At 41.7% G+C, this 26089-nt stretch overlaps 1 long non-coding RNA gene across 1 annotated transcript; it reads right to left on the minus strand.

Moving 5' to 3' along the window:
* Window positions 1-279: 279 nt before the first annotated feature.
* Window positions 280-25501, minus strand: LOC121133502. The gene is made up of 4 exons (XR_005870360.1): window positions 25360-25501; window positions 5640-5872; window positions 2814-2924; window positions 280-458 (listed from the first exon to the last, which is right to left on the minus strand). It is a non-coding gene; the product is annotated as an uncharacterized LOC121133502 (long non-coding RNA).
* Between the last annotated feature and the right edge of the window lie 588 nt (window positions 25502-26089).

Below are 26089 nucleotides of genomic sequence, written 5' to 3' on the forward strand. Positions count from 1 at the left end.
TGCCTCTGTTAGAACTGGGAGGGCTGACACAGGAGGCCAGACTTTATAAGTAGACATACATGTCATGAGTGCTGTAACATGCTGTGTGCTGTCACATTTGAGGTTCTGCTCACAGGAAACCTGAGTCTTCTGGGCCAGGATCTGATGGGTCTAGATTAGAGGAAGAGCTTTCTAGATAGTTTTTGTTGTTGTTGTTAGCCTGTGTGTCTATATGTTTTTGAGAAATTATCACATTGAGAGTAACAGGAAAAAGGGAATAAAGAGTTGGAAAATGGCCCAGGTTTTTCCCTAGCAAGCCAGGAGGAAAAGCGATTTAATTTACTACATCGTCAAGTCCATAGCTTCCAGCAGCAGGACTCCATGCTGGCATCCTTGTCTGCTCTTTCCACCGCTCATGTAGGAGCTCCATCTCCCTGCCTGTGGTGACACACAACTCAAAATTTCCAGAACCTAGGATTCTGCAGGATCGGAACAGAAACACCAAGAATCTTTTTGAAAATCAATACACCAATGAACAGAAGGAATATTCTGTAAACCATAGATGGAGGTTGAACATAGGCTAGAGTTCCATAGTCATTCATGAGCATCTATTTAAATGAGGCCTCACAGTGCAGGTGCTCCCTCTGGGGAGGTGTGGCTGCAGAGTGTAATGTGGGGCAGGCAGTACCAGTTCCTCCGTTTGCACACACTTGGGCTTTCCATTTTAAAATCACTGTTGCTATTCACAGTATCTTTCCCTTTATGGAATGTCCCCATTTCATCTTTGTCAGCCCTAAGCACTGGGAACCACTACAATTCTAACATGCTGTGTAAGGCTGGCTAGACAAGAATTTCCTCTGCTGAAGCCAGAAAGCCATGCCTGCACATACTGTGTGTGTGTGTGTGTGTGTGTGTGTGTGTGTGTGTGTGTGTGTGTGTGTGTGTGTAGGATAATTCTACTGAGGTATGATTCACAGAGCATAACAATTCAGCTTAAATCTATAATTCAGGTATTTTTATGAGTACATTCACCACACATTGTACATTCATCAGCACTATCTAATTTTATTACCATTAATAAAACTTCCATATTCATTAACAATCCTACAATAGTTCCCTTTTCCTAGGCTTCTGGAAAGCACCGTCTTTTCTTTTTGTCCCAGTGGAGTCTCCTGCTCTGGGTATTATTTTGTATGTAGTCATGTAGCCTGTGGCCTTTGTGGCTGACTTCTGCCTAGTGTCATCTTTTAATTCATCCACAGTGGAGCATGAATCAGATTATCATCCCTCTTTATGGTCAAATAATTAACCATTGTATGAACTTGCCACGTTCTGGTCACCCATTCACCAACTGATGGGTGTTTAAATTGCTTCCACACTTTCTTATCATTGAATATCTTGTGCAGATTCTTGTGTATAATTAAGTTCTCAATTCTCTGGAGTATATACAGAAAGGAAAAGTTCCTGGTTATATGGTTATCCTAAGTAAGTTTTGGTAACCCTGTATTTTTGAGGAACTGCTAAATAATTTCTCAGATATGTACATCATTAGACAACAGCATCCATGCCATATGAACTTTTCAATTTCTTTACAACTTACCAACATGTGTTGTTTGACATTTTGATTCTTTTTACCTCGTATAATGTTCAGATTAGGATGATTATTCTTAGAGAATTTCATAAATGCATACAATGTATTTTGATCACATTCAACCTTCATCATTCCCCCTAACTTCTCTCAGAAAAGTTCCTTACTCCCCTCCGCACCCCAATTTTGTATCTTCCTTCTGTTTTTGTAATAACCTAGAGTCTAGTGTGTGCTGCCCATATACTCATGTGTGTAGAGCCATCTATTGGCATGTGGTTGACGTACAGGGGTCGGGGGCATGCCTTTAAAGAAAAGTGACTGTCCCCAACCTTATAGAAGCCATCAACTATAGATATCTCCTCAGTGAGGGGTAGCGGGCTAGTGAATACCTCCTCCCCTTATTGCTGCAATGTTGACTGGCTTGATATTGTATAGTTCTTATATAGGTAAGTACAGTAGTCCTGTCTTGCCAATAATACACTGTTTCAAGTCAATAGCCTTCAACATCTCACCCTCACAGCCTTTCTACCCCCTTTCACGATGGTTCTCTAGCCTTGGGGTGTTTATGAGTGTGTGCATATGTGTATGCGTCTGGTGTGTGTGTGTGTATGTGTGTCTGTCTGTCTGTCTATCTGTCTGTCAGTGATATAGATGTCCTATTTGTTTCTGACCACTCCACAAACATTTATTTTCTGCACTTTTGACTAGTTGTGAATTTATGTGCTAACCACAATTGGCTGCATAAAGAAACTGCTCTGATGAGGTCTGAGAGCTGTTCTAATCTATGAGTACCGAGACAGTAATCTAGAGAGTAAGTTAATACTGTGCCTATTTAGCAAAATAATGCTAGTAGTTCACCTCTAGCATTCACCTACCATGGTTCCTGCTTTGTCTTCATGATGGACTGTGATGTGGAAATAAAAGCCAAATAAACTCTTTTCTCCTGAAGGTGTTTTGTTTGTGGTGTTTTTCATAGCAATAGAAAAATAAACCCGGACTATAACGTTATATAGTTTAGAATATCTTTTTGGAGGAGGAGCTTGAGACAGGGTTTCTCTGTGCAACAGCGCTGGCGACTGTCCTTGAACCCACTCTGTAGACCAGGCTGTCTTTGAACTTATAGGGATCCACCTACCTTCGTCTCTGCCTCCTGAGTGCTGGGGCTGAAGGCGTGTGCCACCACTGCCCGGCTGTAAATATACTTCTATTTGTCAGGGTTATGCCAGAGAAAGACTTCCGTACTGACCTAACAGGTTCTGCTCTGTGTCTTTTTCTGCGGTTCAACATCTTAAAGTATCGTATCATGCAGTTTCTCTAGTCCTCCCTTTAGTTCATCTCCCACAATTGCACAGGTGGACTGCAAAAACCAAGAAGCCGATGCACCCATTACTGACTGATTGTCTTAGTGCAAAATCCTCAATTCGTTTTTGTTAGCAACTATAAGCACAGGGAGTCCTTGGTTTTCTGTTACCTTAGGCATTCTACGGAGTCCTGTTTTTACTTCCCCCCTCTCAACATCAACAGAGTCCATCACAGACACAATGCCGTCTATTCATCTGGTAAATGACTTACACAGTGGCTCGTTACTCTTGATTTCCTGTAACCCAGAAGTTGAAAACTGACTGTTTTAGCATTGCCCAGAGCTTCCTAAGATTTCTCCATGTTAAACCCCTTGGAAGGCATGGTATTTACAAATTCATTGAACTGCATTGAACTGCAGCCTGTATAAGACAGCTGTCTTTCCAGTACAGCCCCAACCCAGAATACCAAAGCATAAGGACTGAAAGCACAGCCGGCTGGACAGGATGGGCCCTGGTCTCACATTGGTTCCCCATTCCCAGCTGCAAATTGCGCCCAAATTGAAACATGTTTTTCCTAACTGCTTTAGAATTTCTCTTCATGGGTGATCCAACTACAAGACTGATCCCAGATTGGAGTCCAGATCTAAATGAGAAAATATTGGCAGGCATTTCTGTGCAGGGGTGGAGGGGGCGCTCCTCTCATCACTTCGGCCTGGTTCTCCACACAGCGCTGAAGGTTGATGCTTTATTAGAAACATTTTGACTCATACTCTCGTGAACCCACCTCTCCTGGCCCTCCTGAGATTCTAAAACCCATTGATCAGTACTTTGGGGCAGCGATGCCATACCCATCCCATTGCCCTAATTGGCCAAGCTAACAACTGCTCCCAGGGCTGCAGAGCTGGCCTCTTTTATTTGATCCACCCGCAACACCTGTTGCCTTGACACTCTGTCCTCTCCTGTTTGACTCCCCATCTTTCACTGAGAGGGAGGTGCACTGATGCCTGACACAGGGTACCAGTGAGGCCTGAATTGAGACAGCAGTGCACACATGGTATACCAGGCTGCCAGGCAGGCATAACTTACTGGGCAGCTTTGTGCCAGCTTGCACTAATGGTTGAGAGGTAAGACTCTTGTCTTCTAAATGATCTTCAGTGAAAGATATTGTGTGTGTGTGTGTGTGTGTGTGTGTGTGTGTGTGTGTCGTGGAGTGTATTGTTAGAATTTTTCTTACATTGCTTCATCAAGTTGAAGCCCTGTTCTAATTTCTGGATTTTTTGGGTGTGTGCGTGTGTGTGTGTGATTTTTCCTCATTAATGGGGTTAAATCTTGCTCGCTGCTTTTTGTCTACACATTTTCAAAACTTCTGATTCTTGATACTACAGTGCATTTTGCTGATTTTCAAATATTAGATGAGCCTTGGATTCTGATGATAAATCCCTCTGAATTATGGTATGGAATTATCAATTTTTTGTATCATTGGATTCTGTTTGGTAAAATTTTGATAACATTTGAGGATTTTTGGAATATTTTGAAGGGATGTTGGTTTACAGGTTTGTAATCATCAATGGCAACCTTGTGCATATGTCAGGGCTCTCTAGAGACACAGAGCTGATAGAATGAATCTGTATTTATAAAAGGAGGATTTATTAGAGTGGCTTACAGGCTGTGGTCCAGCTAGTCCACTGATAACTATTTTCTGAAAGAAAGTTCAAGAATCCAGTAGTTGTTCAAGTTCATGAAGCTGGTTGTCTCAGTATATGTTGGAATCCTGAAGAAGTAGAATCTAATACCAGTGAAGGAATGGATTTGCCAGAGTCCTTCATATAAGCTGCTACCAAAATATATAACCCAGACTTAAGGGGGTGTCTCCACCTCTAAAGATCAGGATTTAGGGTGGGACTTTCCACCTCAAATGATTCAATCAAGAAAAAAAATCTCTCACAGGTGTGGCCAGTAGCTTGGCTTTTAGTTAATTTCAGATACATTCAAGTTGACAACCAAGAGCAGCCATCATAGTATGTGTACAAATTTACTCTGGAAAGAGTTATCTGAGAGTCTTGTTTAGAAATGACTATGTGGGGATAGAACATATTTATTCTGTTAATACATTGTGTACATGTATTAAATGACCACATAGTACCCCAAAATGTGGACAATGCTTATGTATCCCACAAAAATAAGAATGGAAACAAATAGACTAAATAAAAATAAATCACGGTATGTATATGCCTATGAGCACACACAGGTGAGTACATCTTGTCTGCCCTTTCAGTGTGCCTCAGACAGGACTCTATATGTAAATTTGGGAGCTCTTTCTTGGTCCTTCCAGACAAGAAGCCAGCTTAAGACTCACTGGAATCATCAAACACTCACAGCTTTTCACCTGTTGACTCAAAATTCATAATCTTCTTCATCAGCTTATAACATAGTTTGTAACTAGTATCTTTATCCATATTTAGCCATATGAGTTCTTTGGATGCACCCCCCCCCCGTGTGTTGTGTGTGTGACCCACAAGGGCAGGACAGAAGCCAAAAGTAGAGGAGTGACAGGTGATTGTGACTGTTGAGCAGAGGGATCTTCCTCTTTACTATGTGCTGCCCCCTATTTTTCTAATATGCCATAAAATCAGGAGACCCTGGCTCAGAAAACTGTAGATTAGCAGTCCTATAGAGCAGGGCTTTTAAACCTCAGATGGATGGACACCTATAGGTTGAGGAGGGCCTGTGTGATACTTCTGAACTCCTAAATTCTGTGTATACGTACTTACCAGTGGAGGGACCTTCTGAGTTTCATCAGAAACGCTGAAGTCCTAGGTCCCTGTTCTAGAGCTATTCACGGCAGGAGAGTTTTCAGTGCTGTGCCATCCCCATAAGGCATGTGGAGGTGCCTGGGGTGCTCACCCAGGGCCCTGCTGGGAGTCCCTCTGATGGTGGATAATTGAGGAAAGTGCAGTAATAGAGCTGATGGTTGCTTATGCTCTTCCTAAGAGATAAGTCCCACCTGTGTTAAAAAGACACCGGAGAGTTGAACATTGTAGGATGAGAAGGCAGTGTGAACACTGAGGAGTGCTTGCAGCATTTACAGGTTAAAAATAGCTGCTTAGAGTCTTCAGTGTCTTCAGTGAATGTGAATATGGGTTTTAATGCCAACCTTGATCCAACCCCACCCCAAATAAGGTGCTAACACAGAAAGATGTCCTGTGGCAGATCAACACACTGTCCCTATAAAGTGGCAGAAAGTCCTTGAACTTTGGAGATCACACAGGGTCTCAGCTACTCAGGCTGTAGTCATACCAAAGCACCACAGGCAAGAGAAAGTGGGTTGACGTGACTGTATTCTAATATAATTTTTTATGAACCCTAAAACTTGACATTATGTACATTTAATAAAATCACAATTAGTTTCTCTTCTTTGGATGATTTTAAACATTTAAGAATGTAGAGTTTATTTCTAGCCTGGGATTTGTCCAAGTGGAGTCTATAAGGTCTGACTGGCTTCTCAGATAGGATGTGTATCACTCTATCCTTATCCACATTGGCTTCGGTTGAAGAACCAAGATCAGTTATGTGGCAAATGTAATAACTGAAGATTAATGTCAGAGGGTCCTTTAAACTTGATTAATTCTTTTTCTGCATCCTCCCATAATTATGTGGAGCCATTGGCTCTCAGACAGTCATCTCATTTAAAATCATCTTAAATCTTTTCTTACGTAAGTAGAATATAAAAAGCATCCCTTAAATATTTAGTTAAGTTGGGTGTATACAGTGCATTTTTGTAGTGGATATTATAAACTAAATTATTAAAATATTTAATATCAGGAAAGTTTGACAAACACCATAAGAGATAAAGACCTTTCTCAGTGGGAAGCATGCAGATCACAGTCTTTCCACATTTTTCCCTTAATTTTTTAAATTAAAAAATATTATTTTCTCATACAATATACAGTGTTTACAGTTTTCCCCTCCCCTTACTCCCGCCAGTTCCTCTCCACTCCCCTCCCCTCCAGATCCACCTCCTTTCTGTCTTTCATGTAAAGAGAACAGACTTCTAACAACCAAACATGACAAAACAAAATGTAAGAGGAAGGGAAAACTGCCCCATCAGGACTGGACCCGACACCCACAATGGAAGGAAAAGAGCTGCAACAGCAGGGACCAGAACCACAGAACTCCTCGCTTACACATTCAGGAGTGCCCTCGAAATGCGACAAGCGATGATGTATACTCAGAGGACCAGCCGTAGACTAGGATCAGCCCTGTGTTTGCTGCTTCAGTCTTGTATGAGCCTTGCTCTGTTGATTCAGGGCGCCTCGCTCTCCTGCTGTCCTCGAGTCCCTCTGGCTCTTGCGCTCTTTCCACCTCCTCTTCCTGAGCTCTGAGGGGATGGATTTGATGGGCACATCCTATTTAGAGCTGTGCGTTCCAAGGACTCTCTCTCTCTGCATAATATGTGGCTGTGAGTCTCTGCATCTGTTCCCATCTGCTACAGGAAGAAGCTTCTCTGATGATGACTGAACAAGGCACTGATGTACGAGTATAGCAGAATATCATTAAGAGTCATCTTATCCTCCCCATCCCTTCTTGTCCTTTTTTTATGGACCAGTAGTGTTTGGTTTTACCCTAGGTCTCTCGGCTATCTAGTGTCTGGTTCTTGGTTACTTAAGCAGTGCCAGATATAAGTTCTGTCTTGTGGAATGAGCCTTAAATGTCAAATCAGACGTTGGCTGGCTACTCCCACAAGTTCTGTGTCACTGTTGCCCATAGGTCAAAGGTTTTGAGACTGAGTTGGTGTTTACATATCTCTTTTGGTATCCTGTAGAGTACCTTCCTGCACCAAAGACACTGGAACATACGGTGAAGGCAACAGCTCCATTTCTCCATGTTTAGTGAGTTATGTGGATGTTGTCCTTAGCAATGGGGCATGGCTGCCAATTTGTGGAAAGCAACTCATTGTCTTGGCAACAGCTTGGGTTGTTTGAGAATTTCCATGGGTTCCCCTTAGCCAACACCTCTATAGAATACAACCCAGTCTCAGTACTGGAAGCCTTATTTGTTGACAAGAGGCAGCTAGTCGGGACTCTTGTCTCCCCTATTATTAGGCAATCTTATTAGAATTGCCTTGGTATATTTTAAGATATTTCTATTGCATTAGGTTTCCATGCAATCCCTCAAAACCCCTCAATTCCGATTGTCTTTCTCTACATTCCTTCCCTTAACTTCTCACCCTCCCAACTCGAACCTCCTGTCTCGCCCTAGTCTGCCCAAAAATCTATTCTGTTTTCGTCTCCCAGGGAGATCCGTGTGTTCTTTCTAGTCCCTTCCTCTACACCTACCCTCTCAGAGTCTACATATTGTAGGCTGTTTATCGTCTATTTAAGGCTAATATCTACATAACAGTGAATATATACCATATTTATCTTTCTGGGTCTGAGTTACCTCACTCAGCATGATTTTTTCCAGTTCTGCCCATTTGCCAGCAAATTTCATGATGTCATTTTTAAGAGCTTTTTAGTAGTACTGCACTGTAGAAATGTACCACATTGTCTTTGTCATTTTTGTTGTTGTTGTTGTTGAGGGGCATCTAGGTTGTTTCTAGTTTCTGGTTATCATGAACAAAGCAGCAATGAACATGGTTAAGCAAGTGTCCTTGTGGTAGGATGGAGCATCTTTTGGATATATACCCAAGAGTGGTACAGCTAGATCTTGAGGTACACTGATTTCCAACTTTGTGAGGAACTGCCATATTGATTTCCACAGTGGCTGTACAAGTTTGCACCACCATCAGCAGTGGAGGAGTGTTCCCCTTATTCCACATCTTTTCCAGCATGATCTATCACTTGTATTTTTGATCTTAGCCATTCTGACAGATATCTTAGTGTCATTTTGATTAGTATCGACCTGGTGAGTAAAGATCTTGAACATTTCTTTAAGTGTTTTTTAATCATCTGAGATTCCTCTATTGAAAATTATGTTTAGAACTGTATCCCATTTGTAAACTGGACTATTTGTTTTTTTGATACATGGTTTCCTGGGTTTTTAATATTTTGATTATTAGAGCTCTACTAGATGTTGAGTTGATAAAAATATTTTCCCGGCTGGGCGTTGGTGGCGTACGCCTTTAATCCCAGCACTAGGGAGGCAGAGGCAGGCCGATCTCTGTGAGTTCATGGCCAGCCTGGTCTACAGAGCGAGTTCCAGGACAGCTTCCAAAACAATACAGAGAAACCCTGTCTCCAAAAACCAAATATATATTTTTTTCCATTCTGTAGGCTGCTGCTTTGTCCATATGACAGTGCCCTTTGCCTTACAGAAACTTTTTCAGTTTCCTGAGGTCCTGTTTATTGTTGATCTTAACGCCTGTGCTATCAGTGTTCTGTACATAAAATTATCTCCTGTGCCAATAAGTTTAAGACTTTCCCATATTTTCTGTTCTATTTTCAGTGTACCTGGTTTTATGTTGAGGTCTTTGATCCACTTGGACATGACTCTTATGTATGATGATAAATATGCATCTATTTGCATTCTTCTACATTCAGACATCCATTTAGACCAGCACCATTTGTTGAAGATGCTGTTGCTAGCTTATCAAAAATCAAGTGTTCATAGATATGTGGATATATGTCTGGGCCATCGATTCAATTCCATTGTTCAACATGTCTGTTTTTGCACCAATACCATGCTGTTTTTATTACTCTAGCTGTGCAGTACAACTTGAAATCAGGAATGGTGAGGGCCCCAGGAGTTCTATTATTGTTAAGTTTTACTTTAGCTATCCTGCTTCTTTCCCAAGCTAAAAATTGTCCTTTCAATCTCTGTGAAGAATTGTGTTGGAATTTTGATATGGATTGAACTGAATCTATAGGTTGCTTTTGGTAGACTGTTAATCCCACTGATCCAGGAACATGGGGGATCTTTCCATCTTCTGATATCTTCCCCAATTTTTCTTCAAAAACTTGAAGTTTTTATCATATAAGTCTTTCACTTTCTTTGTTAGTTACACCAAGATATATTATTTGAGGCTATTATGAAAGGCATTTTCATTTCTTTCTTTGTCATTTGTATCTAAAGATTCTTTCCTATTTGTATCATTTTGGTCTCCTTCAGTTGTCTCATTGCTCTAGCTAAGACTTTCAGTGCTATATAGAATAGATATATAGAGAGTGGACAACCTTCTCTTGTTCCTGATTTTAGTGGAATTGCTTTGAATTTCTCTCAATCTAAGTTAATGTTGGCTAAAGGCTTGTTGAAAATTGTCTTTATTATGTTTAGGTATGTTCCTTATATCCCTGTTCTTTCCAGGACTTTTTTTTTTAGCTTTTTTTACTTTAATTTTAAATAGCTTGCTTCACATGTCAATCCCAGTTACCTCTCCCTCCCCTCCTCCCACCCCCCCCATCATCTCCCCCAGCCTCCCACCCTATCCCCACTTCCTTCCACATAGGGAATATCCAGAGTCTGTCATTTCCCTCAGGGAAGGGTCCAGGCACTCCTCTAAGAGATCAGGCTGAGAGAGCATCCCTCTTTGTGTTATGGACACATGATGTCTGTTAGTATTCGAGGGATAAACACTGATCTATTGCCCAGGGCCCCATAGGTTGGCCAGGCTTCCTCACTGACTCTCACAATCAGAGGGTCTGGATCAGTCCCATGCTGGCTTCCTAGCTGTCGGTCTGGGGTCCAAGAGCTCCCCCTTGTCCAATCAGCTGTCTCTGCTGGTTTTGCCAGCCCATTCTTTGCCAATTTGCTCATCGCTCCTTTCTTTCTGTCACTGGATTCCATGGGTTCAGTTCAGTGTTTAACTGTGGGTGTTTGCCTCTGCTTCCATCGGTCACTGGATGAAGGTTCTAGGATGGCATATAGGGTAGACATCAAGTTCATTATCAGGAATGGACATTTAAAGTGGTCTCTCCACCACCAGATTTCCAGGACTTTTATTTTGAAGAGGTGTTTGATTTTGCCAAAGGCTTTGTCTTCATCTAATGAGACGATTATGTGATTTTTGTCTTTCAGTTGGTTTATATGATGGATTATATTTATTTATTTTGTACATTGAACAATTTCTGCATCTCTGGGACAAAGCCTACTTGACAATGGTAGATGACCTTTTGGATGCATTCTTAGATTTGGTTTGCAGGTTTTTTTTATTGAGTATTCTTGCATTTGTGTTCATAAGGGAAATTGGTCTATAATTCTCTTTCTTTGTTGGGTCCTTGTGTGGATTGGTAATTAGGGTAATTGTGTCCTCATAAAATGAACTGGACAATGTTTCTTCTGTTTGTATTTTGTGGAATAATTTGAAGCGTATTGGCATTAACTCTTATTTGAAAATCTGGTAGAATTTTGCTCTAAAACTATCTGGCCCTGGATTTTTTTTCAGTTAACTTTTTTATTTTTATTTTATTTTCCAGTTTAAATTTAGATAAGAAACAAGGTTGCTTCACAAGTCAGTTCCAGGTCCCTCTCCCTTTCCCTCCCCTCCTCCCATGCCCTCCCCCCCCATTATCCCTTCATTCCCCCAGGGAGGGAGGGTGAGGCCCTCCATGGGGGTGTCCATAGTCTGTCATTTCATATAGGGCAGGGCCTAGACCCTTCCCCAAGAGTTCAGGGTGGGAGTGCACCTCACATTGTTCTATGGGAGTCCAAAGTCCGTGTGTATACTTGGGATGGGTACTGATCTGCTGCCCAAGGCTCAATAGATTCCCTAGGCCTCCTCACTGACACCCAGATTCAGGGGGTCTTGATCAGTCCCATGCTGGATTCCCAGGCTGATGCCTGGGATTCAAGAGTTAACCTTTGTCTGGTCAGCTGTTTCTGGGGGTTAAACCAGCCCAGTCTTAATCCCTTTGATCATCAGTCCTCCCTCTCTGTTACTGGCTTTCTTGAGTTCAGCTCAGTACTTAACCAAGGGAGTCTGCCTCTTCTTCGATCAGCCACTAAATGAAGTTTCTGTTTCCCAGACTCTCTGGCCATAGGATTGTAGGCTGGCACTCCCCAGATCTATGTCTAAAATCCATATATGAGAGAGTACATGCCATGTTTCTCTTTTTGTGACTGGGTTACCTCACTCAGGATGGTTTCTTCTAGTGTCATCCATTTGCCTACGAATCTCATGATTCCATTGTTTTTTTCTGCTGAATAGTACTCCATTGTGTAAATGTACCACATTTTCTCTATCCACTCTTCGGTTGAGGGACATCTAGGTTGCTTCCAAGTTCTGGCTATTACAAATAAAGCTGCTATGAACATAGTGGAACAGACATCTTTGTTGTATGAATGGGCATCTTTTGGATATATGCCTAAGAGTGGAATTGCTGGGTCTTGTGGTAGGTTTATTCCCATTTTTCTGAGGAATCTCCATACTGATTTCCAAAGTGGCTGAACCAGTTGGCACTCCCACCAGCAATAGAGGAGTGTCCCCCTTTCACCACATCCTCTCCAGCATAAATTGTCATTTTCAGTTAACTTTTAATGACTGCTTTAATTTAACTAGGGGTTATAGGTCTGTTTACATTGCTTATCTCATTGAGATTTAACTTTGTTACATGGTGCCTATTGAGAATATTATCCTTTCATTTTAGATTTTCCAATTTGCTGGAGTATAAGCTTTTAATGTATACCCATATGGTTTTCTAGATTTCTTTGCTGTCAGATGTTATGCCCCCTTTTCATTTCTGATTTGTTAATTTTGATATCTCTCTGCCTTTTAGTTAGTTGTATATCATCTCTCTTAGTTTGGATAAGGGTTTGTCTATCTTGTTAATTTTCTCTAAGAACTCTTTAAATTATTCTTTGTATTGTTTTTTCCATTTTATTGATTTCAGTCCTGAGTTTTATTATTTCTTGCCATCTTCTTGGGTGTAATTAGTTTTTTGTTCTAGAGATTTCAGGTGTGTTGTTAAGTTGCTAGTATGAGATCTTCCCAGTTTTTTAATGTAGGCATTTAGTGCTATGAACTTTCCTCTTAGAATCGCTTTCATTGTGTTCAATGAGTCCTAGAAAGCCTAATTTCTTTCTTATTCTTGTCTTGACCCATTTTATATTTAGTAGAGAATTTTTCAGTTTCCTTGAGTTTTTAAGCCTTTTGTTGTTTGTTGTTTATATCCAGCCATAATTCGTGGTGGCCTTCTAGGATGCAGGGAGTTATTTCAATTTTCTTGTATGTGGTGAGACTTTGTGTCCAAGTATGTGGTTAATTTTGAAGAAAGTTCTATGAGCTGCAGAAAAGAGGGTCTATTTTGTGTTTGGATGATATGTTCTATAAATATTTGTTAGGTTCATTTGCTTTATAACATGTTAGTTCCATCTTTTCTGTTTAGTTTTTGCCTTGATGATCTGTCTTTGGTGAGAGAGAGGTATTGAATTCTTCCACTCTCAGAGTATGAGGGTCAATCTGTGATTAAAGCTGTAGTAGTGTTTCATAAACTTGGATGCCCTTGTGCTTGGGGCATAGATATTAAGAACTGAAATGTCACAGTGGTGCATTTTTCCTTCTATGAGTATGTAGTGTCCTTCCTATCACGTTTGATTAGTTTTGGTTTTAAATCTATTCTGTTAGATATAAAAATGGGTATGGCAGCTTCCTCCTTGGGTTCATTTGCTTGGAGTATATGTTCCACATTCTTAGCCACATTTCAATACACCACTGATTACATTCTAAAATCATGGAAGAGATCAGCTCTTGTTGCAAGTCTGAAAACTGTTTAGTTGTAACTGAAGCTTTGGCCCTTTGCCTCCTCTCATCCACTATGTGGCAAAGTCCACTCATTATCCCAATTCCTCCTCAGTTTTTCATGGCTTCATAGCTCATTTGTGTTTTAAAAATTTTTTATCGGTGTCCTGAAGACAGGGTTTCTCTGTGTAGACCTGGCTGTTCCAGAACTTGTTCTGTAGACCAATCTGGTCTCAGCCTTATAGAGATCTGCCTACCTCTGCCTCCTATATGCTGGGATTATAGGCATGCACCATCACTGACAGCTCATTTTTTAGTGCTAACATTTCATTTCCTGGACACACCATGGTTTATATAATCAAATTCTCCATTAAATGGCATTTTTTGTCTTTGAGTTTGGGCTACATACAGTTTTAAATTCTTTTATGTAAAAAACCACAAGTGCTTGCTATGAAAACATGAATTCAAATAAAGAGACCCGTGTCAAGAAATTTAGGCAAAGAATGATAGAGCAGAACACTTGCTATTCTCCTTTGCCTTCTGTACATGTACATGGACACACATACATGGTTGGAGGGAGGGGGAGGGAGAAGGGAGGGAGAGAGAGAGGTGGGAGATTTCTTGTTGTTCCACTCTCTTCAGCTTTGAGAGTTCTGAATTTGACCGTTCTCATAGATGTGTACAATGATGGAGGAAGTCCTGTAATATTGGCTATGATTATGTTGAAAGGTATAAATCCTATTCTGAACAATGGATTTCCTGTTTACACTTGAATTTTTGGCTAATAGGGGCTGTTAGAATTTCACCAGGATTTAATGTTAGGTTTTTTTAGGTTTGGGGGATGCTTCTGTGACTCAAACCCTCTTCTGAGTTAGCTCCATTAACAAGGGAGTCATCACAGGAGGTGTTTGATCCTGAGCTCTCTTAAGACAGCAATGGAACTTAATCCTTAGGAGAATAATTTTTGTTAAAAGAGTTTCTGTACCTTTCCATCCTGGTTATTTAACCCTGGATAATTTCTTATAGTAATGTCATGGGGTCCCAAATAGAAGTTATAGTGTATAGAGGAACGAGACTTAGGTAAAGCTTCTGCCATAGTTGGTACAGGTCCATAAGGGAATTGGAGCTTATTTCATTTCCCCTTGAGTTTCAAAAGCCAAATGCTGGATATTCAGTCATACTACCAGTACCACCAAGGGTACCTTTCCCACTCTTCAGGGAGCACATGCATTACTGGATTCCTCTTGGCCTTTTTGAGTGGTATCCATTGGTGGAGCCTATTCCTCAGAGCCTCAGGCAGGACACAATGCAATTTGGGGGACATGTGTACATGATCACGATTCTATGCTGGCTTATGAGAGCCTTTCTGGCAGTGTCCATGAAACGTTTTCAGTGCTTGGCCCATGTGGGTCCAGCAATGGCAGGGCAGCTGGCTATCCCCATGATGGGTAGGACCCACTGGATAGAGTCATCCTGAAGCTTACTCAGGGCCAGAGGATGAATAAGGATGGTGGGGCCTCTGTTATTTCTATGGTTTTCATTCATGGTCCTCTTAAATTATGACCTTTTGGGAAGTTAGAAATCAAACAGGAAAGCAGGTCTATGTACTTTTCAGGATTTTGTACAGGGAGTGTACAGGCTGTCTGAAACATGGGCTACTAGTCTGTAAAGCTAACTATCTCCTACACACAGTTACCTGTGATGGCTGTGTCTTGGCCTGCCTTTATTCTGCCCTTGGTAAGTTTCTTGATTTTCTTGTCCCAACATCTTTACGTACATGTTGAGGAAGTTCAGAATCACCTTAACACTATCCTATAGAACCTGAGTTGTCTCATAACTATAGGTAGCATTCTTAGCCCACATCTTATTGATCTTTAAGATGTTTACTATCACAGACTACTGATCTCCACTCAGGCAGAAGCTGCGTTTAGTGTAGTATTACCTGGGAGGGGGTGTCTACAAATCATACTGCTCCTCCATAGAAAGTCCCCAAAGTCCACCCTTTTCTAATATTTCCAGAGAGAGAAGTAGTAGTTAGTTCTAGATTGGGTATTACTTCCTTTAACTGACTGGACAATTCGTTTCTCAATGCCATCAGGAGATACTGTTGTATCTACTTGTAAAATGAGAAGTTGGATGACTTAGCTGAACTCTGACAAAGCCAACAATTCCCCCATCAGATAGTTATTTTATTCCCACTGTTTTCTACTTATTGTTCAGTGGTTTCAGTCTTTGTTTGTTTTTTTTTTTTGGTTCCAGAGCTGTGGGTCTGTGGTGAGGCAGAGCATTATGGAAGAAAGGGCGCAGGAGAAACAAGCATCTCACTGTGGACCACTGCATCAGCAGTTGCAAAGCATTATTGACTGAAGATCTTTCCAGTGTGGTGGGCTCATTGGGGTATATCTCCAGTATAAGTCAAGGAACATCTGTAGTGGTCACCTTCCCTCTATGGCCATTTCTTATAATACTTAGTATAAGAAACCTAGACCTGTGGTCACATAAAAATTAAGGAGTTTTTATTAGTGAAGGAAACTATAGACAAATTTGACAGATGGGTAACAGATTGATAGAAGATATTTGCAAAATAAAAAGAGGAATTGACAAGAGATTAATATATAATACACTCAAAGAATTTTTACAAGTCATCAAGAGAAAAATATTAGGAAATCTAGTGGAAAAATGAGCAAAGGATATTAATAGTAATTCACAGAAGGGGAAACCCAAATAGCTAACAATCTGAATAAAGAGACCATCAATCTTTGCAACACATAATTATGGAACTGGAAATGAAAACAACTGCATATTGGTTTACCAAGAAATTTGAAGTTATATAAACTAAATCCAGTTCCTGGCATAAGTAGTAGAAAAAGTCATGCATTGTAACAGAACAGTTGCCTGAAAACATTCTGGTGCATTTGTAGGAGTTGTAAGTGTGAACTCTAGAGAAACAATTGCCCATTATCTGTGAAAGTGCTGTCCTTATAGCTCTTTGTGGCATCAGAGTTAAAGGTACCTCGTAACCACTTCTGGATGGATGGACAAACTAAATACAATGGAAAGTAAGGAGTTAAGGAGTCAAACTTAAATGTTTTTGTATTATTACTTTAGCTTTAAAATGGCATATCTTTTCAGAAAAATGTGAACTTATTCTTTTACACACACACACACACACACACTTTGAGGCCAGGCCTCATTATGTAGCCCAGCCCAGACCTCTGCTTCACAGTTCCTAAATACTGTGATGACAGGTGCGTGTCACTAAAGTCTGGTTCAATGGTTTATCACCTATCTTTATGATTTTTATTTTCTAGATTAATTCTAGAGCATGATATAGCTATCACTAAAAGTTCTGTATTGGAGTAGGGAGGTGGTTTTGTAAGTAAAGTGCTTGTCATGCAACATAAGGACTTGAGTTGAAAGTCCCAGAACCTATACAAGGGCTGGGTGTAGGAGGCAAAACATCCATAATACCAGTCCTCTTATGGGAAGAGGGGAGGCAGAGACATAAGAATCTCCAGAAGTTCATGGTTCAACTAGCTTGGCATATGTAGGGGAAGAGAAAACAGACTGTCTCAGACAAGGTGGAAGGTAAGACCAACAGCTAAGATTGTCCTCTGACCTTAATATGCACACTGTAGCACTCACACAAACACATGCACACCTATGTACACATGTACATACACATACCACATATGCACACAATAGATGAAAAATAGGGATTTTGGTTTGTTTGAGACAGAACCTTGCTATGTTATACAGACTAACTTCAAATTTATTACATAGTCCAGGCTGGTCTTGAACTCACAGTCCTCCTGCCTAAACCTCCTTTTGTATGTTGATTATATGTCCTGCTATTTCTTGAAAGTGGGGTAAGAATCTTTGGGGAAGTATTTTAAGTATAGGATCATGTTATTTGTGAATTGAAATAAAATTTCTTTTCCTACTTATATCCCCTTTATTTTTCTTGTCTTATTGCTCTAGCTAAGACTTTAAGTTATATTTTTAATAAGAATGTTATAATAGATACCCTAGACTTGCAGCGTTTTATAAAAAAATTTCTCAATTTTTTAACTTCCCTGTTGTTTATCAGGGCAATCAGTTTATAGTGTATAGCTCTTGTTATGTTGAGGCATGTTCCTTCAATTCCTGGTTTCCTCAGGACTTTTTTCCGTGAAGCAATGTTGATCCCTGTCTAATGGCATTTCTGCATCAATTGAGATGAAATGTGATTTTTGAGCTTAAATATATTGATGTATTATACGGGTTATACTCTCTCTCTCTCTCTCTCTCTCTCTCTATATATATATATATATATATATATGGTCCTCCAGCAGGTAGGGCTGTGGAGAGCTGGTCCAGCTGACCTCTTCCGGGGGCTGAGCGAGATGGCAAGTGTCGGCAACCCGGACCTGCCTCCTAGTTACTGGGGAGAAACATTCTGAGCCACTGAGTTGGAAGACTTGTTGAAGCAGGATCTTGGTTTTATTGCAACAGTAGGAACTTATATAGGGCTGAGGTAGGGGATGGGAATCTTAGGATGGGGTAAGGTGACCTGAGGAGTAAGGGCTAATAGTATTCCACCATGCTGGCAGGTAGCTAGGCAGGGGACAACCTTACATCAGGTCTTGTTGAGTCACTCCCATGTGGGGTTACAGGTAAAAGACAGGTCACCAAACTATAGCCAAGCTCAGGAGGTTACACTGAGCCTCACCTTAGAGCCTTTTTAGGCCCAACATATATGTATGTATGTATGTATGTATGTATGTATGTATGTATTATACTCTCTACACACACACATATGTATGTACGTATAATAGTCTATTCAAGAAGATAGCATACATTCTTCTCATCAGGGGATGAATGAAGCCTTCTCTAAGTTCTAAGTCCAGGAATCAAATCACACAAAATATAAAGAAATCAAAAATAATTTTTGTGTTATCAAAATGCAAATGAAACTAGAAATCAATAGGAAAGAAACGTACAAAACTGCATTTCAGTGGATCATCGAAACACATAGGAAATGTTAAAATTCCTAGAATGCAATGAACATGAAAATACAGCCTACCAGAATCTCTAGACTACAAATATTGCTTCTAGACCCTAAGCTAACAGCTACAAATGATTATGCAAAAAATCAGAAGTTTAAATAAAGTAAATAGCCTAATCATTCACTTTAATAGCAAAAAACAAACACAAAAGGAATATATGACAAAAAAATTAATAAAGGTCATGGCTGAAACTTCAGGAAATACAGACTAAAAGAACATATATAAAATTAGTCAAGCTAGGAGTTTTAGAAAAAAAAGAGTGGCAGAAGTTATCCAAATTAACCAAAAAAGAGAACTCACATTAATAAAATCAGATGAAAGGGGGAAGTTAATATAGATCCCAATGAAATCCAGAAAATCATTAGGAAATACTTTGAAAGTGTATTTGAAAAAACAAAGCCTGAAAATCTAGAAATGGATAAATTCCTAGATGTATGTTGTGACCTTTCAAACTGAATTAAAAGGGTATAAACAACTTTAGCAGATACAAAAAAATCAGCTCAATAAAAGCAGGGATAACAAGTCTTCCCCAACCCTACCTGTCTTAGTTAGGGTTCCTGTTGCTGCTATAAAACACTATGAACAAAGAGCAAGTTGGGGAGGAAAGGGTTTCTTTGACTTACACCTTAGCCTTGTTGTATATCACTGGAGGAAGTCAGGACAGGAACTCACACTGGGCAGGATCCTGGAGGTAGGAGCTGATGCAGAAGTCGTGGAGGGAAGATACTTACTGGTTTGCTTCCCATGGCTTGCTCAACCTGCTCTCTTATAGAACCCAGGACCAGCAGTCTACAGATGGAACCAGCTACCATGGGCTGGTCCCTCCCCAGTTGATCATCACTAAATGAAAAAATGCCTTGTAGCTGGATCTCAAGGAGGCATTTCTCAGCTGAGGCTCCTTCCTCTGATGACTCTAGCTTGTGGCAAGTTGACACACAAAACCAGGCAGTACAACTGACTCCTTGTCCACTTGACACACAAATACATCACTATTTTTTTTGTTTTGTTTTGCTTTGTTGTTGTTTTTGAGACAGGGTTTGTTTGTGGCTTTGGAGGCTGTCCTGGAACTAGGTCTTTGTAGACCAGGCTGATCTCGAACTCACAGAGATCTGCCTGCCTCTGCCTTCCAAGTGCTGGGATTAAAGGCATGTGTCACCACCACCTGGCCTAAGCACATCACTATTAAGTCACAACAACCCTTCCTTTCTAATTCATCCCCATGATCCTGCAGTCTTTATAAATTCAAACACATTAAAATTTCAGTTCCTTTAAAACAATCTCTTTAAAAATCAGAAGTCTTTTAAAATTCAAGTCTCTCAACTGTGGACTCCAGTAAAATACTTTATTTCAAGAGGGAAAAATCAGGGCACAGTCACAATCAAAATAAAATTGTAAGCGTCCAATATCTGGGAACAACTCATGATTTTCTAACTCCTCCAAAGGGCTTGGGTCACGTCTCTGGCTCTGCCCTCTCCAGCACACACAGCTTGTCTTCAAGGCTCTGATTGGCTCGGCTCCACTGCTACTGTTATACGTGGTGGTCATCCCACGGTATTGGTGTCTCCAAAACACTGGGATCTTCTGCTGAAACTGGACTGCAATTTCACCAATAGCTTCTCATAGGTCTAAGCTTCTTTGCATGACCCCTTCAGTCCTGGGCCTTGAACTGCCAGTGAGACTGCACCTCTCGTGGCCTCTCACACTATCAAGAAGCTTCAGCTGCTCTCCATAACCCCTCATGCTTCAAAACCAGTACCATCTGGGTATCTGGGTGACTCTTACACATTACCAAGTCTGGCTGCCAACACAAGTGGTACAACCTTGGGCACCACTGGAGCACAGCCTCCTCGGGAAACACTTTCCAGAAGATTTCACCTTAGTGATGCTGGTCTCTTTTTAATTACCACTAATTTCTTAGCTCCAGCCAACCAGCATCAAGTATCCCAGCAAAGGAAAATTTTGCTTTAGTAGTTCTGGTTATCTTGCGAATCACAGCTGATTCTTCCTTCTGCCCCAGCTAACCAGAATTCAAAATAACTAATGGCCATGACGGAGTCTTTAAACTTCACTCTGAAACTTTGCAAGCCAAGCCTCCCTCTTCTGCACTGTTCTTAACATTCTTATCTTCCAAACTCTCAAAGAAAATCCCACTGAGCTATGAACACTCAATGGCTCTTCTAGGCTAAAGTTCCAGTGTTGTTCTACAGTCCTTCCCAAAACATGATAAAGTCTGTCACAGCAATACCCCACTAGGTTGGTACCAATTTGCGTTAGCGTTTCTATTGCTGTGATGAAGCACCATGACCAAAAAGCAAGTTGGGGAGGGGAGGGTTTATCTGGCTTGTACTTCAGCAGTGTTGTCCCTCACTGGAGGAAATCAGGACAGGAACTCAAACTCAGCAGGATCTTGGAGGCAAGTTGACATACAAAACTACCCCAGTGCTTTGGAGATACCAGTATTGTGGGAAGACTACCAAGAATAGCAGCATCAGTGGTGTATAGCCAGCCGCAGCCTGGAAGACGAGTTTTGTGTGTTGCAGTGGGCAGTGCTGGAAAAGTGACCCAAGCTCTTTGCAGGATCCCAGATACTGGACATAGTTATTTATACTGCTGGATTTTGGTTTTGCTTGGTTCAGATTGTGATGGTGCTCTGGTTCTTCTCTCTTGAATAAGGTATTAAATTTTGATTTTTAAAGGAGCACACAAATGAAAGACTTGAACCTGAAAGAGACTAGGTATTTTAAAGAGGCTGAAATTTGTAAAGACTGAATTTGTAAAGACTGTGGGACTTTTTAACATTATTCATGATTTTCATGTGAGATCTTGGGGATGAATAAGAAAGGAAGGGTTGTGGCTTAATAGTGATGTATTTGTGTGACAATTTGACAAGGGGTCAGTTGTGCTGCCTGGTTTTGTGTGTCAACTTGACACAAGCTAGAGTTATCAGAGAGGAAGGAACTTCAGCTGAGGAAATGCCTCCTTGAGATCCAGCCATAAGGCATTTTCTCATTTAGTGATCAATGTGGGGTGGTCCAGCCCATGGTGGGTTGCTTCATCTTTGGGGTGCTGGTCCCTGGTAATGTTAAGTTCTAGTAGGTCATAATATTAAAAGCCAGGACGCAGATATAGGGGTAAATGCTGAAAAGAATGAAGAGACAAAGGAACAAACCATAACCACACCTTATGTTCTCAACTTCTCAGCTGAAAAGTGCCTGAGCTGTCTCTTCCCATCTTATATTCATCTTTCTGCTCAGCCATATCACTTCCTGTCTGTATAGACCTCCGGATCTCTATGGTTAGCTAGTGGCTAGCTCTGCCCTCTGATCTTCTGGCAAGCTTTGATAGAACATAAACAAAATATCACCACAGAGTTCTTTGGGCAGGGGGGAGTTTAATTACTTTCAATTTTTTATGGGGAAATTTGAAAAAAAAGTGCTTTTCCAGATAGTACGCTTCTGCAGAGGCAGTGCCTAGAGCATGGATGGGGTCCCTGGAATGTGTGGTGCCTGTATCCTGTACTGATAGGGGCTGCCTCAGACACAGGTTCTTTGGACACTTGAGTCTGCTTGTTATAGTACATCCATTTGTCTGTGGAAGGTTGGCTGTGTACTTTGGGGTTGACTTGGTGAACACAGCTAGGGTTTCCTTGCACTATCTCTGATTCTGCAGCAGGAATCCTGTGGTGGCAGACATGCCTACTCACTGGAGCTTGGGGTGGTTCTTGATGCAAATTTTTCTTTGAGGGAGCTCACCTATGGTGAACCCCAAATTTCTCCTCTAGAATCCATCCAACAGAGGCCATGAGGTCCTGTGCTCCAGTGACCTGTCGAGGCATGAATACTCTGCTTTGGGTCATGGATGATAAGACGTGCACTTTGCCTTTAGGGGCCAAAATCGAAATCATAAAGCTTTTATCCTGTCCCCAACTTCTTCCCTGTAACTGGGAAAGAATTATGTCTGTTAGTATTTGACCTGTACGCATGGACAGACCTCGTCCCTGAAAGCTGTGTGTCCTGCCTGGGACTTCTGTAGTCCTCTTTTTTTGTCAGCTGGACCAAAGATATGTCTAATCCATGGTTCTTAGGGTTTGGAAATCTTGTGGGACATTCCCTTCTCTTGTCAAGAAAAGGTACCTGTCCTGGGAGGTTGACTTCCTTGTAGTAGACACAGTCTTGAAGCTGGACTGGGAGTCCCTGCAAATCAGGATATGTGCAGCAAGCAGATCCTTGGGCACAATCCTGAAAGAATATTCCAATGGTGTAGTTCCACAGGACAATACCAGGGGTCAATCAGAGTCTTCTGGATCCTTGGAAATAGTTCTAGAAGGGGGATAGACTTTCACTGGTCTCCAGGGATTCTGAATCCCTTAGATGTTCATTGTTGGTTTGGGAGTTTGGCAGCTCCTCAGCTTCTATGATGAGTGCCCAGTCACAGGATTCTTCTTCATCTGTCTCCTCTATCTCCCTTGTATCCCTTCTTCTTGGTGGCTGGGATGCCACACTGATCTCTCAAACTGATATCCCTTGGTAGATATCTCACAGCCACACCCTTACCCTCCTGTGACTCATACACACCCTTGACTAGGCCTGGATTTGGTTCTGGGATGCCTGTCCAAGATTCAAGAACCATATCACTGTGCCAGGCTCTGCCTATGAGACAACGTGGGGTGGACATAGAGGTCATATTGTACTCCTTGACAATTGTGGGCTCACAATTGTCACTAGGTGGCATCTCTCTCAGGAATTGGAGCTGGAGGGCAGAAGAAGGGTTCTGTGTGGAAAGAGATTCCACAGTGGAAGTTATTTTCACCTCTTTCTCTTCTATGGCTTTCTGAAAAGGTTCTACAGGACACTGGTCATTTTGACAATACAGTCATCTCTAGAGTCCCCAAAGGAGGAAGAGGCATTGGAGGGCTGTGGAAAGGGCAAAGCTGTAGTCTTACTCATGTTGAAAACATGTATGGTCTTAGACCTCTGAGGGACAGGCTCCATCTGTGCCTCACCGGGCATCTTATAAGATGTGTCTATGGCACCTTCTGAGTGCTGGAATCTAGGAAGGAAGGCCCATTAGAAGTTTTCTTGCAGGTGGTTTAATGATTCAAGGTTTTCCCCCCAAGTTTCCATATTTGTCTTTAAGTTTTCCTGAGGGACCAACTCATGGTCCATATGTATTCGATGACAAATGCGCACAGGCACCTTACTGTCATTGGTATGCCCCCACTTGCTGCTTAAGTAGTTTTTCAGGTTGCCTGCAAGCTGCTTCTTTCCTGGTCCCACCAGAGTAACAATTCATAGGTCACGTCTTGGTTGTCTCATGTGGCTAGTGTCTACTTGTCTCAGAGATAGCCTTGAGAGATAGCCTAGGGAATCTTCTGGTCTCCTGTACAGATCTTTCAGAGCTCTTCCCAGACAAGTTTTTCAGATCCTTGCATGGGTCCCTCCATAGTTGGAATATCTCAGGACTGTTTGATGAGACACTCTGTGGGTGCTGGCTGCTTTCATCTGCCAGTGCTGAGGAACATGAAGCCCTGTCATTAATTTCTGCCTGACCCATCCCTGGGAGTTCTTCCTGAGTCTTTATCAGGTCCAGTGATAGCTGGACCTTGTGTCGCCATTGGCCCCAGTGTTGTGTGAACCTCTTTTTAAAGTGTTGTTACAGCTGCTTCTGGAGCTTGGGGATAATGGAATCCCTCAGGAGTTGGACTACAGATCCCTGGCCCTGGGAGACCCAACTGTTAGAAGTGAGTTGATTAAAGGCTTCCTGTGACTTTTTAACCATGGATGGTAAATTACTCCTGCTTTCTGCATGCTTCTTCAAAAGGTGGCATTCTATGTGTGGAACAGCAGGTGTGATAGTAAATTGGGATCTTGAAGCTGTAGGGCAAGAAGTTCCATAATCCCTACTTGGAGGTGAATGACCTGGTAGTTTCAGGAGAGACGATAGGTCACTGGCCTGGGTTTGGATCCCAGCCACTGGTGGAAATTGGGACCAGGAAAACTATGGAGTCAATGGTTGAGATTTGACCAAGTGATGAAGCAAGGGCTTTGGAGAAAAGAGCTGTGGAGGTATATTAGTCCGAACTTGTATTGGGATATAAGTAGAGAGTCCAGTGAGTAAGTGGAGATCCTGCCATATTGACAGTAAACACTAGGGATTCACTGTGGAGAAAGGGGATGTCCCAGAAAAGCTGACTACATTTCTACTGTACATACTTCCTAAGACCTTGTGGCAAAATAACTGCTGATGACCTAAAAACTGCTCTCATTTTCACTTTCTGCTCCAAAAGGGGCATGAGGTGGATGGTGGCCTGCCTTCTGCTCCAGAATTGCAGCATATTGCCCATACAGCCCAAGGCGTGGTCAGATCTTTCTTTTCCATTCCCTTTCCAAACTTTTATTATGACCCTCTTGCCAATCTGAAGTTCAAGCATTTCCTGTATATCAGGGTTGATGAAAGGGAAATCCCCAGTCTCTATCTGCCTGTATGTGGGGCCTGTCCAGAATAAAGCCTCCTGGGGGCTGAGAGAGAGAGAGAGAGAGAGAGAGAGAGAGAGAGAGAGAGAGAGAGAGAGAGAGAGAGAGAGAGAGAGAGAGAGATGCTCTTGCAAGGACTCACCATGTGTCAAGTTGGAGTGGTACTAGGTTTTGGCAGCTACCTGGTACCGGGAAGGGTCTGAGATAGGTCTGTTTGAGTGGTCAAGGCCTGAGGTGGTTGAGGTAGGTCTGTTTGAGTGGTTAAGGACTGGGGTAGTTAAGATGGGAGAAGGCAAACCTGGCAGAGGTGTGCTTTGTAAGGTCCTCATCCTGCTGGGATCTGGCATGGATGCAGGAAAAGCCACAGGATCAGGAGGATGAGATGGATGGGAAGGTGCTCATGGTGGTGGTGAATGGCATCTCCATCTGAATTGCCCTGTTGCTCTTAAGCAACTGAACACTGAGCGTTCTCTCTGGGAATTGGCAGCTGGGCCCAGGCCCGCATCACAGAGCACCTGTCTTCCTGTCACAAAGTGCTCCTGAGTGTGTGTGTGGGAGTAGTAAGAAGAGGTGACAAAACAATTATTCCCCATCTTCCAGCTTTCACAGGTTCTCCATCCTCCACAGCCTTTTGTGTCCCCATTTCCAATCTACCTGCACACTCTGTCAGAAATAGAGTCTTGTCCATTTTCTGCTTCTCTCCTATACCCACAGAGAGGCTTGAACATGTTCTGTGGGCTTTTGAAACCTCCAAGTCACACCTCCTAATCTATCCCAAACAGTTCTACCAACTGGCAATCAAATATCCAAGTATATGAGCCTTTGGGGGTTTATTCAAACCCACCACATTCCATTCTCTGGCTCTCCATTGGCTTGTAGTGATATCATAAAACAAAATTCATTTAGTGGAACTTCCAACGTCTCAACACTATTTCAAAGTCCAAGATTTCTTCTGAAACTCAAGGCAGGCTCTTAATTGTAACCTCCAATAAAAGCAAAACCCAAATTACATGTTTGAACATACAACG

The sequence above is a fragment of the Mesocricetus auratus genome, unplaced genomic scaffold (assembly GCF_017639785.1).
Source record: "Mesocricetus auratus isolate SY011 unplaced genomic scaffold, BCM_Maur_2.0 Super-Scaffold_100022, whole genome shotgun sequence".
NCBI lineage: Eukaryota > Metazoa > Chordata > Mammalia > Rodentia > Cricetidae > Mesocricetus > Mesocricetus auratus.